The 16,401-nt window shown below is 37.6% G+C and overlaps 1 protein-coding gene and 1 non-coding gene across 2 annotated transcripts in view; one reads left to right on the top strand and one right to left on the bottom strand.

Annotated features, from left to right (window-relative positions):
- Window positions 1-16,401, bottom strand: part of MSH2 (mutS homolog 2) — a 146,880-nt gene that overhangs the window by 27,591 nt on the left and 102,888 nt on the right. The window lies entirely within an intron of this gene.
- On the top strand, window positions 1,051-1,157 carry LOC143661840 (U6 spliceosomal RNA). The gene has a single exon (XR_013164878.1). It is a non-coding gene; the product is annotated as a U6 spliceosomal RNA (small nuclear RNA).

Raw genomic sequence — 16,401 nt, 5'->3', positions numbered from 1 at the left:
GTGCAAATGTCCGTTTGTGTCCTTGCCCTCATGTCCTCAGAGTAGATCCCTAGTATTGCAGGGTCATATGGCAATTCTATACTTAACTTTTTGAGGAGTGGCCAAACTGCCTTTCACAGCAGTTGTGCCATTTGACATTCCCAGCAACAATGGATAAGTGTGCCTCTTTCTCCACATCCTCTCCAGCACTTGATCATTTTCTGTTTTATTGATAATGGCCATTCTGGTGGGTATGAGATGATATCTCATTGTGGTTTTGATTTGCATTTCTCTAATAGCCAGGGAAGTTGAGCATCTCTTCATGCGCCTTTTGGCCATTTGCATTTCCTCTTATGAGAAGTTTCTGCTCAAGTCTTTTGCCCATTTTGTAATTGGTTTGGCTGTCTTTTTGTTATTGAGCTGAACAATCTCTTTATAAATTCTAGATACTAGATCTTTATCTGATACACTGTTTCCAAATATTGTCTCCCATTGTATAGGCTGTCTTTTCACTTTCTTGAGAAAGTTCTTTGATGTACAAAAGTGTTTAATATTGAGGAATTCCCATTTATTTATTTATTTCTTCAATGCTCTTGTTTTGGGTGTAAGGTCTATAAAGCCGCCTCTAAGTATAAGATTTATGAGATATTTCCCTACATTTTCTTCCAACAGTTTTATGGTCTTAGATCCAAGGTTTAGGTCTTTGATTCATTTTGAGTTAACTTCTGTATAAGGTGCGAGATATGGGTTTCTTTCATTCCTTTGCATAAGGATAACTTGTTCTCTAGGCACCATTTATTGAAGAGACTGTTCTATCCCAGGTGAGTTGGCTTGACTGCCTTATCAAAGATCAATTTTCCATAGATGAGAGGGTCTATATCTGAACACTCTATTTGATTCCATTGGTCAATATATCTATTTTTATGCCAGTACCATGCTGTTTTGACCACTGTAGCTTCAAAATACGCCTTAAAGTCAGGTAGCATGAGACCTCCAACTTCATTTTTTTTTTCTCAGGATACTTTTAGCTATTTGGGGCACCCTCCCCTTCCAGATAAATTTGGTTATTGGGTGCTCGCTTCGGCAGCACATATACTAAAATTGGAACGATACAGAGAAGATTAGCATGGCCCCTGCGCAAGGATGACACGCAAATTCGTGAAGTGTTCCATATTTTTGAAACGAATCCCATTTACAATTGCAACTAAAAGAGTAAAATACCTAGGAATAAATTTAACTAAAGAGACAAAAAACCTATACAAAGAAAACTACAAAAAACTGTTAAAAGAAATCACAGAAGACCTAAATAGATGGAAGGGCATACCGAGTTCATGGATTGGAAGACTAAATATAGTTAAGATGTCTATCCTACCTAAATTGATTTACAGATTCAATGCAATACCAATCAAAATCCCAACAACTTATTTTTCAGAAATAGAAAAACCAATAAGCAAATTTATCTGGAGGGGCAGGGTGCCCCGAACTGCTAAAAACATCTTGAGGAAAAAAAACGAAGCTGGAGGTCTCGCGCTGCCTGACTTTAAGGCATATTATGAAACCAGTGGTCAAAACAGCATGGTATTGGCATAAAGATAGATATATCGACCAATGGAATCGAATAGAGTGCTCAGATATAGACCCTCTCATCTATGGACATTTGATCTTTGATAAGGGAGTCAAGCCAACTCACCTGGGACAGAACAGTCTCTTCAATAAATGGTGCCTAGAAAACTGGATATCCATATGCAAAAGAATGAAAGAAGACCCATATCTCACACCCTATACAAAAGTTAACTCAAAATGGATCAAAGATCTAAACATTAGGTCTAAGACCATAAAACAGTTAGAGGAAAATGTAGGGAGATATCTTATGAAACTTACAGTTGGAGGCGGTTTTATGGACCTTAAACCTAAAGCAAGAGCACTGAAGAACGAAATAAATGATTGGGAGCTCCTCAAAATTAAACACTTTTGTGCATCAAAGAACTTCATCAAGAAAGTAGAAAGACAGCCTACACAATGGGAGACAATATTTGGAAACGACGTATCAGATAAAGGTCTAGTATCCAGAATTTATAAAGAGTTGTTCAACTCAACAACAAAAGACAGCCAACCCAATTACAAAATGGGAAAAAGACTTGAACAGACACCTACCAGAAGAGGAAATACAAATGGCCAAAAGGCACATGAAGAGATGCTCAATGTCCCTGGCCATTAGAGAAATGCAAATCAAAACCACAATGAGATATCATCTCACACCCACCAGAATGGCCATTATCAACAAAACAGAAAATGACAAGTGCTGGAGAGGATGCGGAGAAAGAGGCACACTTATCCACTGTTGGTGGGAATGTCAAATGGTGCAACCACTGTGGAAGGCAGTTTGGCGGTTCCTCAAAAAGCTGAATATAGAATTGCCATACGACCCAGGAATACCATTGCTGGGTATCTACTCAAAGGACTTAAGGGCAAAGACACAAACGGACATTTGCACACCAATGTTTATAGCAGCGTTATTTACAATTGCAAAGAGATGGAAACAGCCAAAATGTCCATCAACAGAACAGTGGCTAAACAAACTGTGGTATATACATACGATGGAATATTATGCAGCTTTAAGACAGGATAAACTTATGAAGCATGTAATAATATGGATGGACCTAGAGAACATTATGCTGAGTGAGTCTAGCCAAAAACTAAAGGACAAATACTGTATGGTCCCACTGATGTGAACTGACATTCGAGAATAAACTTGGAATATGTCATTGGTAACAGAGTCCAGCAGGAGTTAGAAACAGGGTAAGATAATGGGTAATTGGAGCTGAAGGGATACAGACTGTGCAACAGGACTAGATACAAAAACTCAAAAATGGACAGCACAATAATACCTAATTGTAAAGTAATCATGTTAAAACACTGAATGAAGCTGCAACTGAGCTATAGGTTTTTTTGTTTGTTTATTTTTTACTATTATTATTACTTTTATTTTTTTCTCTATATTAACATTCTATATCTTTTTCTGTTGTGTTGCTAGCTCTTCTAAACCGATGCAAATGTACTAAGAAATGATGATCATGCATCTATGTGATGATGTTAAGAATTACTGATTGCATATGTAGAATGGTATGATTTCTAAATGTTGGGTTAATTTCTTTTTTCCGTTAATTAATAAAAAAAAATTTGGTTATTGGATTTTCTATTTCAGAAAAGAAAATTTGGGGGATTTTAATTGGTATTGCATTGAATCTGTAAATCAATTTAGGTAGAATTGACATCTTAACTATATTTAGTCTTCTAATCCATGAACACCTTATGCTCTTCCATCTATTTAGGTCTTCTGTGATCCCTTTTAACAATTTCTTGTAGTTGTCTTTGCATAGGTCTTTTGTCCCTTTAGTTAAATTTATTCCTAAATATTTTATTCTTTTGGTTGCATTTGTAAATGGAATTTTTTTCTTGATTCCCCCTCAGATTACTCATTACTACTATATAGAAGCACCACAGATAATTTTGAGTGTTGATCTTGTAACCTGCCACTTTGCTGTACTCATTTATTAGCTCTAGTTTGCTGTGGATTTTTCAGGGTTTTCAACATATTGTATCATATCATTTGCAAACAGTGAGAGTTTTACTTCTTCCTTTCCAATTTTGATGCCTTGTATTTCTTTTTCTTGTCTAATTGCTCTGGCTAGAACTTCCAGCACAATGCTGAATAAAAGTGGTGATAGTGGACATCCTTGTCTTGTTCCTGATCTTAGGGGCAAAGTTTTCCGTTTTTCCCCATTGAGGATGATGTTAGCTGTGGGTTTTTCATATATTCCCTTTATCATGTTGACGAAGTTCCCTTCTATTCCTATCCTTTGAAGTGTTTTGACTTCACTGAAATCAATGAAGTTTGTCAAATGCCTTTTCTGCATCAATCGAGATGATCATGTGGTTTTTCTGCTTTGATTTGTTGATAGGGTGTATTACATTAACTGAATTTCTTATGTTGAACCACCCTTGCATACCTGGGATGAAACCTACTTGGTCATGGTGTATAATTCTTTAAATATGCTGCTGGTTTCGATTTGCAAGAATTTTGTTGAGGATTTTTGCATCTATATTCATGAGAGAGATTGGCCTGTTGTTTTCTTTTTTTGTAATATTTTTATCTGGTTTTGGTATGAGGTTGATGCTGGCTTCAAAGAACGAGTTAGGTAGCTTTCCCTCCTCTTCAATTTTTTTGAAGAGTTTGAGCAGGATTGGTATTAATTCTTGAATGTTCGGTAGAATTCACATGTGAAGCCACCTGGTACTAGACTTTTCTTTTTGGGAAGCTTCTTAATGACTGATTCAATCTTCACTTGTGATTGGTTTGTTGAGGTCATCTATTCCTCCTCGAGTCAAAGTTGGTTGTTCATGCCTTTCCAGAAAGTTGTCCATTTCATCTACATTGTTGTATTTATTAGCCAAAGTTGTTCATAGTATCCTTTCATTACTTCTCTTATGTCTGTGGGTTCAATGGTTGTGTCTCCTCTTTCTTTTCTGGTCTTATTTATTTGCATCCTCTCTCTTCTTCTTTTTGTCAATCTTACTAAAGGTTCATCAATCTTAGGATTTTCTCATAGAACCAGCTTCTGGTTTTGTTGATTTTCTCAATTGTTTTCATCTTCTCAATTTCATTTATTTCTGCTCAAACCTTTGTTATTTCTTTCCTTTTGCTTGCTTTGGGGTTAGTTTACTGTTCTTTCTCTAATTCTTCCAAGTGGACAGTTAATTCCTCGATTTTTGCCCTTTCTTCTTTTTTGATATAGGCATTTAGGGCAATAAATTTCGCTCTTAGCACTGCCTTTGCTGCATCCCAGAAATTTTGGTATGTTGTGTTTTCATTTTCAATTGCCTCGAGATATGTACTGATTTCTCTTGTAATTTCTTCCTTGACCCAGTGGCTGTTTAAGAGTGTGCTGTTGAGCCTCCACATATTTCTGAATTTTCGGCTACTCTGCCTATTACTGATTTCCAGCTTCATTCCTTTATGATCTGAGAAAGTGTTTTGTATGACTTTAATCTTTTTAAATTTATTGAGATTTGCTTTGTGACCTAGCATATGGTCTGTCTTTGAAAATGATCCAGGAGCACTTGAAAAAGGTGTATCCTGCTGTGGTGGGGTTTAATGTTCTATAAATGTCTGTTAAGTCTAGCTCATTTATTGTATTATTCAAATTCTGTTTCTTTATTGATCCTCTGTCTAGATGTTCTGTCCATTGATGAGAGCAGTGAACTGAAGTCTCCAACTATTATGATATATGTGTCTATTTCTCTTTTCAGTGTTTGCTGCATGTATTTTGAAGCATTCTGGCTCAGCACATAAAAGTATTTATGATTGCTATGTCTTCTTGTTGAATTGTTCCTTTTATTAATACATAGTATTCTTGTCTCTTTTAACTTTTACATTTTAAAGTCTAATTTGTTGGATATTAGTACAGCTATTCCTGCTCTTTTCTAATTGTTATTTGCATGAAATATCTTTTTTCCAACTTATGCTTATCCTTGGGGCTATGATGTGTTTCCTATAGACAGCATATAGATGGGTCCTGTTTTTTAATCCATTCTACCAGTCTATTTCTTTTGATTGGGGAGTTTAATCCATTAACATTTAGTGTTATTATTGTATATGGGTAGTATTTTCTTCTACCATTTCACCTTTTGGATTTTATATGTCAAATCCAATTTTCCATCTTTTTATCTTTACTCATAAGTCTTCATTTCTACACTCATCTCCATACCTCTCTCTTCTGTCTTTTCGTATCTGTCTCTAGTGCTCCCTTTGTATTTCTTGCAGAGGTGGCCTCCTGGTCACAAATTCTCTCAGTAGTTTTTTTGTCTGAAAATGCTTTAATTTCTCCCTCATTTTTGAAGGACAATTTTGCTGGATATAGAATTCTTGGTTGACAATTTTTCTCTCTTAGTAATATAAATATATCATCCCACTGTCTTCTTGCCTCCATGGTTTCTGCTGAAAAATCTATGATTGGCAGTTTTTCTCTTTTACTAATTTAAATATATCATCCCACCGTCTTCTCGCCTCTATAGTTTCTGCTGAGAAATCTACGCATAGTCTTACTGGGCTTTCCTCGTAGGTGATGGATTGTTTTTCTCTTGCTGCTTTCAAGATTCTCTCTTTCTCTTTGACCTCTGACATTCTGATTAGTAAGTGTCTTGGGAACGTCTGTTTGGATCTATTTTCTTTGGGGTACACTGCACTTCTTGGATCTGCAATTTTAAGTCTTTCATAAAAGTTGGGAAATTTTCAGTGACAATTTCCTCCATTAGTTTTTCTCCTCCTTTTCCCTTCTCTTCTCCTTCTGGGACACCCACAACACGTATATTTGTGCACTTCATATTGTCATTCAATTCCCTGAATCCCTGCTCATATTTTTCCATTTTCTTCCCTATATTTTCTTCTGCTTGCTGGATTTCAGATGTTCCATCCTCCAGTTCTCTAATCCTATCTTCTGCCTCTTGAAATCTAACATTGTAGGTTTCAATTTTTTTCCATCTCTTCTACTGTGCCTTTCATTCCCTAAGTTCTGTGATTTGTTTTTTCAGATTTTCGATTTCTTCTTTTTTGTTCATTCTTGCCTTCTTTATATCCTCCCTCAGTTCACTGATTTGATTTTTGATGAGGTTTTCCATGTCTGTTCGTATATTCTGAATTAATTGTTTCAACTCCTGTACCTCATTGAATTGTTGTTTTGTTCCTTTCACTGGGCCATATCTTCAATTTTCCTGGTGTGATTTGTTATTTTTTGCTGGCATCTAGGCATTTAATTACCTTAATTAGTTTATTCTTGAGATTGCTTTCACTTCTTTTACCTTGGGTTTTCTTGCTGGATGAATTTGTTGTCTGTCTGTTCTCTGACATTCAGTTCAGCTTTTTCTAGACCTCTAGCTTAGGTTTTGTTTAACAGAGGAGAATTTTTCAATTCTCGTTTTCCCTGAGGGTGAGACCCAGCAGGTTGAAAGACTTTCCTGTGAAGTCTCTGCACTGTTTTTCTTATCCTGCCCAGTATGCGGAGCTTGTCTGTCTGCAGGTCCCCCCAGTATAAGATGATGCGGTACTTTTAACTTCAGCAGACTCTCCCTGCTGGGAGCGTGATGGAGACAGAGGAGAGATTGTAGGCTGGTTTTAATGGCTTCAAATTATCAAGGCCTAGTGTCTGAATTTCTTAAGGGAGGGATTCCGCCTGAGTTAGGCTTCATCCCTCCCCTGGGGAAGGTACAGGCTCCAGATAAGCCCTCAAACAAGCTTGTTTCTGCCTACGCCTGGGGCAGTCGCAGCCTGAGAAGCCTTGCTGCTGTATTCAAAGGCAGTCAAGCCTTTGTAGAAACACAGCCACATAAACCCCGTTTCTATTTTTCGTCTTTTTCCGTCAGCCCTGCCCCCTTGGCGCCAGGGCAAAAATGAGCGACCTCTGCTTTGACCAAGTTCACCTGAGCTGGAGGCCTATTTTTAGTCGTTAGGATTTGTTAATTAATTCCACAATTGGCGTTTGGTTGTGCTCAGCCACTGCTGTGGGTAAAGTCTGTGGGGGAAGGGCGTCGGCGGCCACGGCTTGGGGAACTCATGGTTCTGGGGGGGCTCGCAGCTGGTCCAGCTGGTCCAGACTTGGGTATATTGTGTGTCTGATCACTGATGTGGCCCCAGGAGCTGTTCTGTACTGATTCTGGTTATTTAGTAGCTGTTCTGGAGGACGAACTAAATCACGCACCTTGCTAAGCCAGCATCTTGGCACCTCCTCAGCCTGAATCCAATGCTGCTCTCTTAACCAATGTTTAGATTGCCCCATCACCATTTCAAGTCTTCTCACTCTTAGAAATGTTGCAATAAATTGGTTCTTTCACCCTGTAAAAGTGATGTACTAAAATGGCTTAACATATTACAGAAATATTACAATTCCCATACTTCTGCTAACTAAATGTGTGCAAATGAAATGTTATTCATATATTTAGAGATTTTACTTTGCTGAAAAATTTTCAAAATTAAAATTTTCTGTAGCAATTCATTTAAATAATATAATTCGGCTTTGACATGGAACCTAGAATAAAAAAGAAAAGAAAATACCTGCCAAGTTCCTTAAAAGAGCAGAGAGAAACCCTTGGTTGTATGCCATGTATGGACTATATGTACACGAAGATTTGTCAATTAAAAAAAAAAAAAAAAGACTATATGAAAATGTAGAGCCATTAAACTTCCCCACCTGGGAAATTCTTACTATTCTCTTAAGCAATAGGGGCTCCCAATTTAATAAGCTAATACTGATGTTGAGGCTTGCTCTCATGAAACTTGCATCTGTAATAGCAAAGCTAAGCCTACTAATACCTAAGAGTACCCTCCAGAAAACCTCTTTCATTGCTGAAATATAGTCTCACTCTAAGTCAAACTGTAAAAATAAACTCACTATCTTCTCCCCACCATGAGGGACATGACTCCCATAGGTGAGTCACAGAATTAGTTAACCAAAAAAGAAAAATAAAATTCCAGCAACTGTGGGGACAACCAAATGAACGGGCCAAGCTCTCAATCTTGGGGTTTGTGCCTACAAAACTTATCCCTGCAAAGGATAGGCCAAAGCCTACTTAAAATTAGCCTAAGAGTCACCCCCAGAGAACCTGTCCTCTCTCCTCTACATGGAGCGTGACTCCCAGGGTTGTAAACCTCCCTAGTAACATGGGGCAGAAATCCTAGGATAAGCTGGGATTTGCATCAAAGGATTGAGAAAACCTTCTAGAACAAAAGAGGGAAGAAAGAAAGGAGACAAAATAAAGTGTCAATGGCTAAAAGATTTCAGAGTTGAGAGGTTATCCTGGAGGCTATTCTTACACATTATATAGATATCCCCTTTTTAGTTTATGGCATATTAGAATGACTAGAGGGAAGTAATTGAAACTATAGAGCTGTGTTCCAGTAGTGATGTTTCACTACTGGATGATTATATAATGACATAGCTCTTGCAATGTGACAGTGTGATTGTGAAAACCTTGTCTCTGATGCTTTTATCTATGGTATGGGCAGATGAGTAAAAAATATGGATAAGAAATAAACAAATAATAGGGGGAACAAAGGTTAAAAAAATTGAGTAGATTGACATACTATTTGTCAATGAGAGGGAAGGGTAAGGGTTAAGGCATATGTGAGCTTTGTCTTTTTTATTTCTTTTGCTGGAGAGATGCACATGTTCAAAAAAAACAACCATGGTAATGAATATACAACTGTATGATGATACTGTGAGTGACTAATTCTAACCATGTCAAGAATGTTTGTATTTCAAGAATGTTTGTGTTTTGGAAACTTAAATAGGGCATGAGATTTTGTAGGTTTGTCCAGGTGATGCCCTGATGAATCCCAGAGTGATTTGATCAGTGAATGGAAAAATATTTGCAAAGTCCCCTTCAGGGAATGGTGAGAACGGGGGAAAACTCAACTTTCCCAAATTGAATTCTTAATACTCTCGAAAGCAGTGTGGACAACCAAAGCTATAGGCTGAACCCCCAGTCTTGGGGGTTGTTCATATGAAACTTAACCCCACAGGGGATAGGTCAAGCCTACTTAAAATTAAGCCTAAGAGTCACCCCCAAGAGAACCTCTTTTGTTGCTCAGATGTGGCCTCTCTCTCTCCAGCCAACACAGCAAGCAGACTCAACACTCTCCCCCTGTCTACGTGGGACATGACACCCAGGGGTGTGGATCTTCCTGGCAGCGTGGGACAGAAATCCCAGAATGAGCTGAGATTCAGCATCAAGGGACTGAGAAAAACTCTAGAATGAGCTGAGACCCAGCATCAAGGGATTGAGAAAATCTTCTCGACCAAAAGGGGGAAGAGTGAAATGAGACAAAATGTCAATGGCTGAGAGATTCCAAACAGAGTCGAGAGGTTATCCTGGCGGTTATTCTTATGCATTAAGTAGATATCACCTTGTTATCCAAGATGTAATGGAGAGGCTGGAGGGAACTGCCTAAAAATGTAGAGCTGCATTCCAGTAGCCATGTTTCTTGATGATGATTGTATAATGATATAGCTTTCATAATGTGACTGTGTGATTGTGAAAACCTTGTGTCTGATGTTCCTTTTATCTACCTTGTCAACAGATGAGAGGAACATATGCAATAAAAATAAATAATAGGAGGAACAAATGTTAAAATAGATTTAGTTTGAAATGCTAGTGATCAATGAAAGGGATCAGTAAGGGATATGGCCTGTAAAATTTTATTTTTTTCTGTTTGTTATATTTTTCTGTTGTCTTTTTATTTATTTTTCTGAATTGATGCTAATGTTCTGGGAAATGATCATGATGATGAATATGCAACTATGTGATGATATTGTGAATTGCTGAGTGTATGTGTTGGGAATGTTTGTTTCTTGTAATTTTTTTTAATTAATAAAATTAAAAAAAAAAAAGTCACCCTTGGGTAATGGCGAGAAAGGGGGAAAATTCAACTTCCCATTTGGAGAAGGCCTGAGACTCTCACAAGCAGTGAGGACAAACAAATCAATAGGCCGAGTCCTCAATCTTGGGGTTTGGTCATACGAGACTTATTCCCGTAAAGGACAAGCTAAACCTAGTTAAAATTAGGCCTAATAGTCACCCCCAGAGAACCTCTTTTGTTGCTCAGATGTGGCCTATCTCTCAGCCAAAATGGCAAGCAAACTCAGTGCCCTTCCCCTCTCTAAGTGGGACATGACTCTCAGGGGTGTCAACCTCCCTGGCAGCATGGGACAGAAACCCTAGAGTGATCTGGGACACAGCGTCAAGAGACTGAGAAAACCTTCTCGACCGAAAGGGGAAGGAGAGAAATGAGACAATAAAGTGTCAGTGGCTGAGAGATTTCAAACAAAACTAAGATGGTTTTTAAAAAGGTCAATAAAATCAACAAACCTTTAACTAGACGGACAAAGAAAAAAGAGATTGGACTTGTATAAAAGGTGATAGTGAATTATGGAAGGATCCAGTTCTGCATAACATCTCTCTCTCTCAGAATTCAGTCTAGTCCCTACTGTATGTAGCACAGAGCAATTTTCCTCCATCCCTTTCAAAGCTTTTAGAGGCACAGAAAGAGGACAGTCTAGTTTGGGTTCCAGGCACCCCCACTGAGTAGAAAAATCTCAAACAAGACTCCAGCCACAATCCTCACTCTTCTTCCCTTTCCTATCCTCTGGGGACCAACAGGTGCCAGGTAACAGATATAACGGCTCCTTAAATCTGGAATCAAGAATGGCCTCCAGGGCAGGCCATGGTGGCGCAGTGGCAGAGTTCTCGCCTGTCATGCTGGAGACCCAGGTTTGATTTCTGGTGCCTGCCCATGCGAAAAAAAAAAAAAGAATGGCCTCCAATAAAGCTACACTGCAATTAAATGAGAAAGAAACATAATGGGAAGGTAAATACTTCCTGAAGTAGAAAGGATTTACAGATGCTAATGCTACCTGAAGAAAATTTAGAATGTCCAGATTATAGGAGAACTCCTAATTCTCAAACAGTTGGTAAAGATGGAATAAAAAGAAAATTTTACCTGACATTAAATCTGATGACAATAAATTAAAGAAGAGAGATCCTATTGACAAACAAGAGACTTTACTAAAAACTTTGAACATGAATAAACTGATGTCAGACAGCAGTGGAGATTTAATGTTTCTCATGAAATGTAAAGATTCAGACGAGGCAGACTTGGTACTGGCAAAGACGTCAATATGATGTGTTCTTAAAGTGTAATTATTTTTTATCAAGAGACTTAACTTTGAATTCCTGTCCAGAAGATGAACATTATTGTTTTGCACTGATATAAATGTAAAATCTCAGCACATCTGGGTTTCAGTTTTTTAGACTTATTAAGTCTGAAGAATAACTATTTTCCAATGAAAATTAAGTGTGATATGTTCATTTTGAAGTAGTGGTACTGGCAAAATTGGGAGTTTTGGTGCCTGTGTGTGTGTGTGTGTGTGTGTGTGTTTTTATCGGTAACACTTTTTTTAAAAGATCACAGGGATTTTTTTTAATGCCTTCAGTATTTTTTTTTTTTAACATGGGCAGGCACCGGGAATTGAACCCGGGCCCTCTGGCATGGCAGGCAAGCATTCTTGCCTGCTGAGCCACCGTAGCCCTAAATCAGTAACACTTTTAACAAATAAAAGCTTTCTGTAGTTGCTTCATTTATCAGAAAAGAACATTTGATATCCACGGTATATTATTTCTTCTAGGAGAGAGCAGCTTTTCTAAATGTGGAGAAAAATTTCCAGTTGTTACTGAATCAGAATTTGTCAAAACTTGTGTTTAACCCACACATGCTTAAGGATCATTCTGCACTTTTTTTTGTTTATGTGTGAGTATGCATGCATACATATGTAAATTTCCTTTTTTTTTTCTTTCCTTAAACAGTCACCAAAACCAAAACCATCCAAAACAAAAATGGTATTTCACAACCATGTGGTTAAAGCCCAGGGTGCTTCTGCTATGTAATCATGTTACGCACCCCAAGAAATAGAACACTTCAAATTAAACTGGAAATATTCCTGAAGCCATATTGTTAGGTAAGACTCCTTCCCTCCATGATGTCACTGGCCTTTAAAGGGTATTCCCGAATAGGAGTTCCATGATGGCTAGCCCCTAACAGATATTCCCACAGCAGTTCCAAATTGATTCTACACTACTCTCTAGCAGTTATAGCCCTGCATGACAGCAGCAGCATTTAACTTTTCACCCTGCCCGGATCCTCAGGTATAAAGATCCTCTACATGCTCTCCCTGGAGGGCTTAAGTCTGACCTGCCCGTGTATGAATAAAATCCTTCGCCTGTGCTCAGTCTGTCTCTAGGTATTCTTTAAATCCAACACATACAATTTTCAAATCAAATAGATGATTCAATAATTAACTGACATTTAAGCATAAATATTTTAAAAAGCCAGATCAGAATCCAGGTTTATAATTATAATCACATAAATGTTAACAGTTTATTTGAAAGATTCTCCGGGAGGAAAAACTTTATCACAATCAACAATCTCCCCTCCCAGATGAGAAAACTAAAATAATTGTAAGAGATAACCAAGATGAAATCCACAAACTCCTAAAAACATATAAATGGCAATGGAAGGCAAGAAGAAATAGAAAATCTCAGCAGATCTGTAACAAGCAGAGTTTGAATCAGTAATCAAAGATACCCCAACAAAAGAAAGCCCAGGCAAGACCAGATGGCCTTATTGCTGATTTCTATCTAATATCTAAAGAAGAATTAACACCAATCCCTCTAAAACTTTTCCAAAAGAAAAAAGAGAAAGGAGCACTTCCCAACTCATTCTATAAGGCCAGCATTTACCCTGATGCCAAAACTAGATGAAGAAATGACAAAAAAGAAAATTACAGACTAAACTGTGATGGAACTAACAGAAAACTGACCTGACCTGTCGAAACTGATATAACCTTTCACGGTTGAGCGAACTTCACTCACCCTGGAGAACTAGAGCACCACCTGCCTACTCCAAACAATTTCCAAAACATACCAAACGTTTAACCACAGATATGTAACCACAAAGACACTGTTCTTCTGCTTTTTCTTTTTCTCGATTTCAACAAACTCGGCTCTAGAAATATGCCACTCTCCCTTCCCTGAGAACGGCTCTTGGTTCAGTCAGTCCTCCAGGCTTGACTGCTCCTCGGGTCTTCCCAATCAAGCTCTCTAATAAAGCTTGCTTTGACCCATTGAGGTCTATCCATTCCTTCTTTTCGACCATTCTCCTCCTCTACACTCCTTCACTTTCCTTTCAAATTGGCTAACTGAATCCAACAGTACACTAAAAAGAGTATATATATACACCATAGCAAAGTAGGGTTTACTCCTGGAATGCAAGGGATTTTATTTCAACAAAATAAAATCAATCAATATAATCCAACTCATCAATAGAAAGAAGGGAAAAACCTACAGGATCTCAACTGATACAGAAAAGCCATTTAACAAAATCCACTTTTTTTTTTCTTTCGTAATGAAAAAGAAACAAACCACTCTGTAAACTAGAAGTAGAACTTGCTAAAGGACATTTATAAAAACTTATGGTGGGGTGGGCCACACTGGCTCAGCAGGCAGAGTTCTCACCTGTGATACCGGAGACCCGGGTTTGATTCCTGGTGCCTGCCCATGCAAAAATAATAAAAAAAAACTTATGGTAATCATCACATTCAATTGTAAAAGACTGAAAGCTTTCCCCTAAGATTAAGAACAAGATAAGGATGCAGGCTGTCACCAGTTATCTGACATTGTAATGACAGTTTTAGCCAGTCATCAGACAATAAAAAGCAATAAACAGTATTCAAAATGGAAAGGAAGAAGCAAAACTATCCCTATTCACTGATAACAAGATCTTACATATAGAAAACCATGAAAAATCTTCAAGAAAACTACTACAACTAATAAGCATTTTCAGCAAAGATACAGATAAAAGATAAAAACTAGCCATGTTGGGCGGCCACGGTGGCTCAGCAGGCAGAGTTCTCACCTGCCATGCCAGAGACATCAACAACAAAAAAGAAACAAAAAAACCCCAGCCATGTTGCCATACCTGTAATGAACAATCTGAAAAGAACATCAAAGAACAATCCCATTTACAATAGCATCTAAAAGAAAACAAACTTAGAAATAAATCTAGCCAAGAAGATAAAGGACTTCACAGTGAAACGAAAATGTACTGCTTAAAAAAATTAAAGACTTAAATAAATGGAAAGATCCCGAGTTCACGGAGGTGGCAGACTTACTATTGCTGAGATACCAGCATGAGGTACTTAGGTTCAGGTGTCAATTTGGCCAGGTGATGACCCCCCATTTTTTTGTTTCTGTAGCCTTAAACCATCAGTATGTGAAATTCACCTATGGCTGTTTACATCTGCAGTGGCGAAGGGGAGTACCTATCACAATGAGCGAGGTTTAATTTAATTAGTTGAAGGCTTAAAAGAGATGCAGAAAGGAATTGCCCCAGGGAAAGCTCTTGGAACCCCAAAGTCAGGAGAGAAGGGCAACAGATGTCAGGGTGTGTTTTCTCATGCAACAGTTTAAAACCTCAGATGAAAGTTAGCTGCCTTTCCTGTGAAGGACTATAAATTTTTAACTAAATAAATCCCCTTTTTAAAGCCAATCCATGTATGGTGTGTTACATTCTGGCAGCTTTGGCAGACTGAAACACAGCACTACTTAAAATGTTCTACAAATACAATGCAAACCCTTATCAAAATTTCATCACAGATGAAAGGAAAACAAAATGTGGTAGACAGGCAAATAAGATTATTCATCCACAAAAAGAAATGAAGTGCTCGGATACATTCTACAAAATGGATGAAATGTAAGGACATGATTTGAGTGAAAAAAGCCAGAAACAAAATTACAAATATTGTATGATTTCTCTTATATTAAATACTGAGAATAAACAAATTAAGAGAGACAGAAAGCACAATAGTGGCTGGAGGGCATGGGAAGGAATGAGAAGGAATGATTTTCCATCTCGGATGATGAGAATGTTCTGGAATTACTAGTGAAAATTATACAACATTGTCAATGTCCTTAATGTCAAATAACTGTACACTTAAAAATGATTAAAATCATTTTTATATATTTTACCACAAGAAGAAGGACCACCACAACGATCTGAAAAGGTTTTTAAAATACTCTTCGGTTTTGCAACTATACATCTGTGTAAGGCCAGCTCTTCTTCATACATTTCAAACTCAAACATAATGCTAAAGAATGACCATAAATAAAAATGAAAATTCATCGGTCTTCTATTAAGCTAGGCATTGAAAAGATTTCCAAAAATGTTAAACAGTGCCATTCATCTCAAGTTTTCTTCTTCTGGAAACAGAATTATTTTTCATTAAATACTGTATTATGGTAACGTAATGAGTTTATTTTTGCTTAAATAAAGTTAGTAAATTAAAAAAAATCTGAAGATAGGAATAATGGAAGGAAAAAATATTTACTGGTATCAAAGTAAAGGAGTGAAATTAAGAAAAAGACAAGCAGAGGCAGGCAAAAAAAGGGAAAGAAGGGGAAGTAATTAGCAGAGGTGGGAGAGGATCAGGCAACTGAGGTAACTATGCATGTGAGGCATGGCTCAACAGTAGCACATTAGAAAGTAGCAGTCAAGATAGACTACTATGAAGTAGGGAAATGGAAAGAATTAAAGGAAGAATAGCAAGAGGTAAAGCCATTATAAAAGTGGGACAACTGTGCCTGAAAGGAAGAGCGACAAGAGATAAAAGCAGGGGTGGGCAGGAATCAGATCATACAGGTCATAATAAAGACTTCAGATTTTTATGGGAGACAGACACTGGAGGTTTTAAGAAGGAACATGATATTACAGAGTTTTATACACAGCAAGCATTCAATCTGTTGACAAAATCAATAAAT

This window comes from Tamandua tetradactyla, chromosome 17, assembly GCF_023851605.1.
Source record: "Tamandua tetradactyla isolate mTamTet1 chromosome 17, mTamTet1.pri, whole genome shotgun sequence".
NCBI lineage: Eukaryota > Metazoa > Chordata > Mammalia > Pilosa > Myrmecophagidae > Tamandua > Tamandua tetradactyla.
The sequence above is the reverse complement of the archived record's forward strand: the minus strand, read 5'-3'. Positions and strand labels throughout refer to the sequence as shown.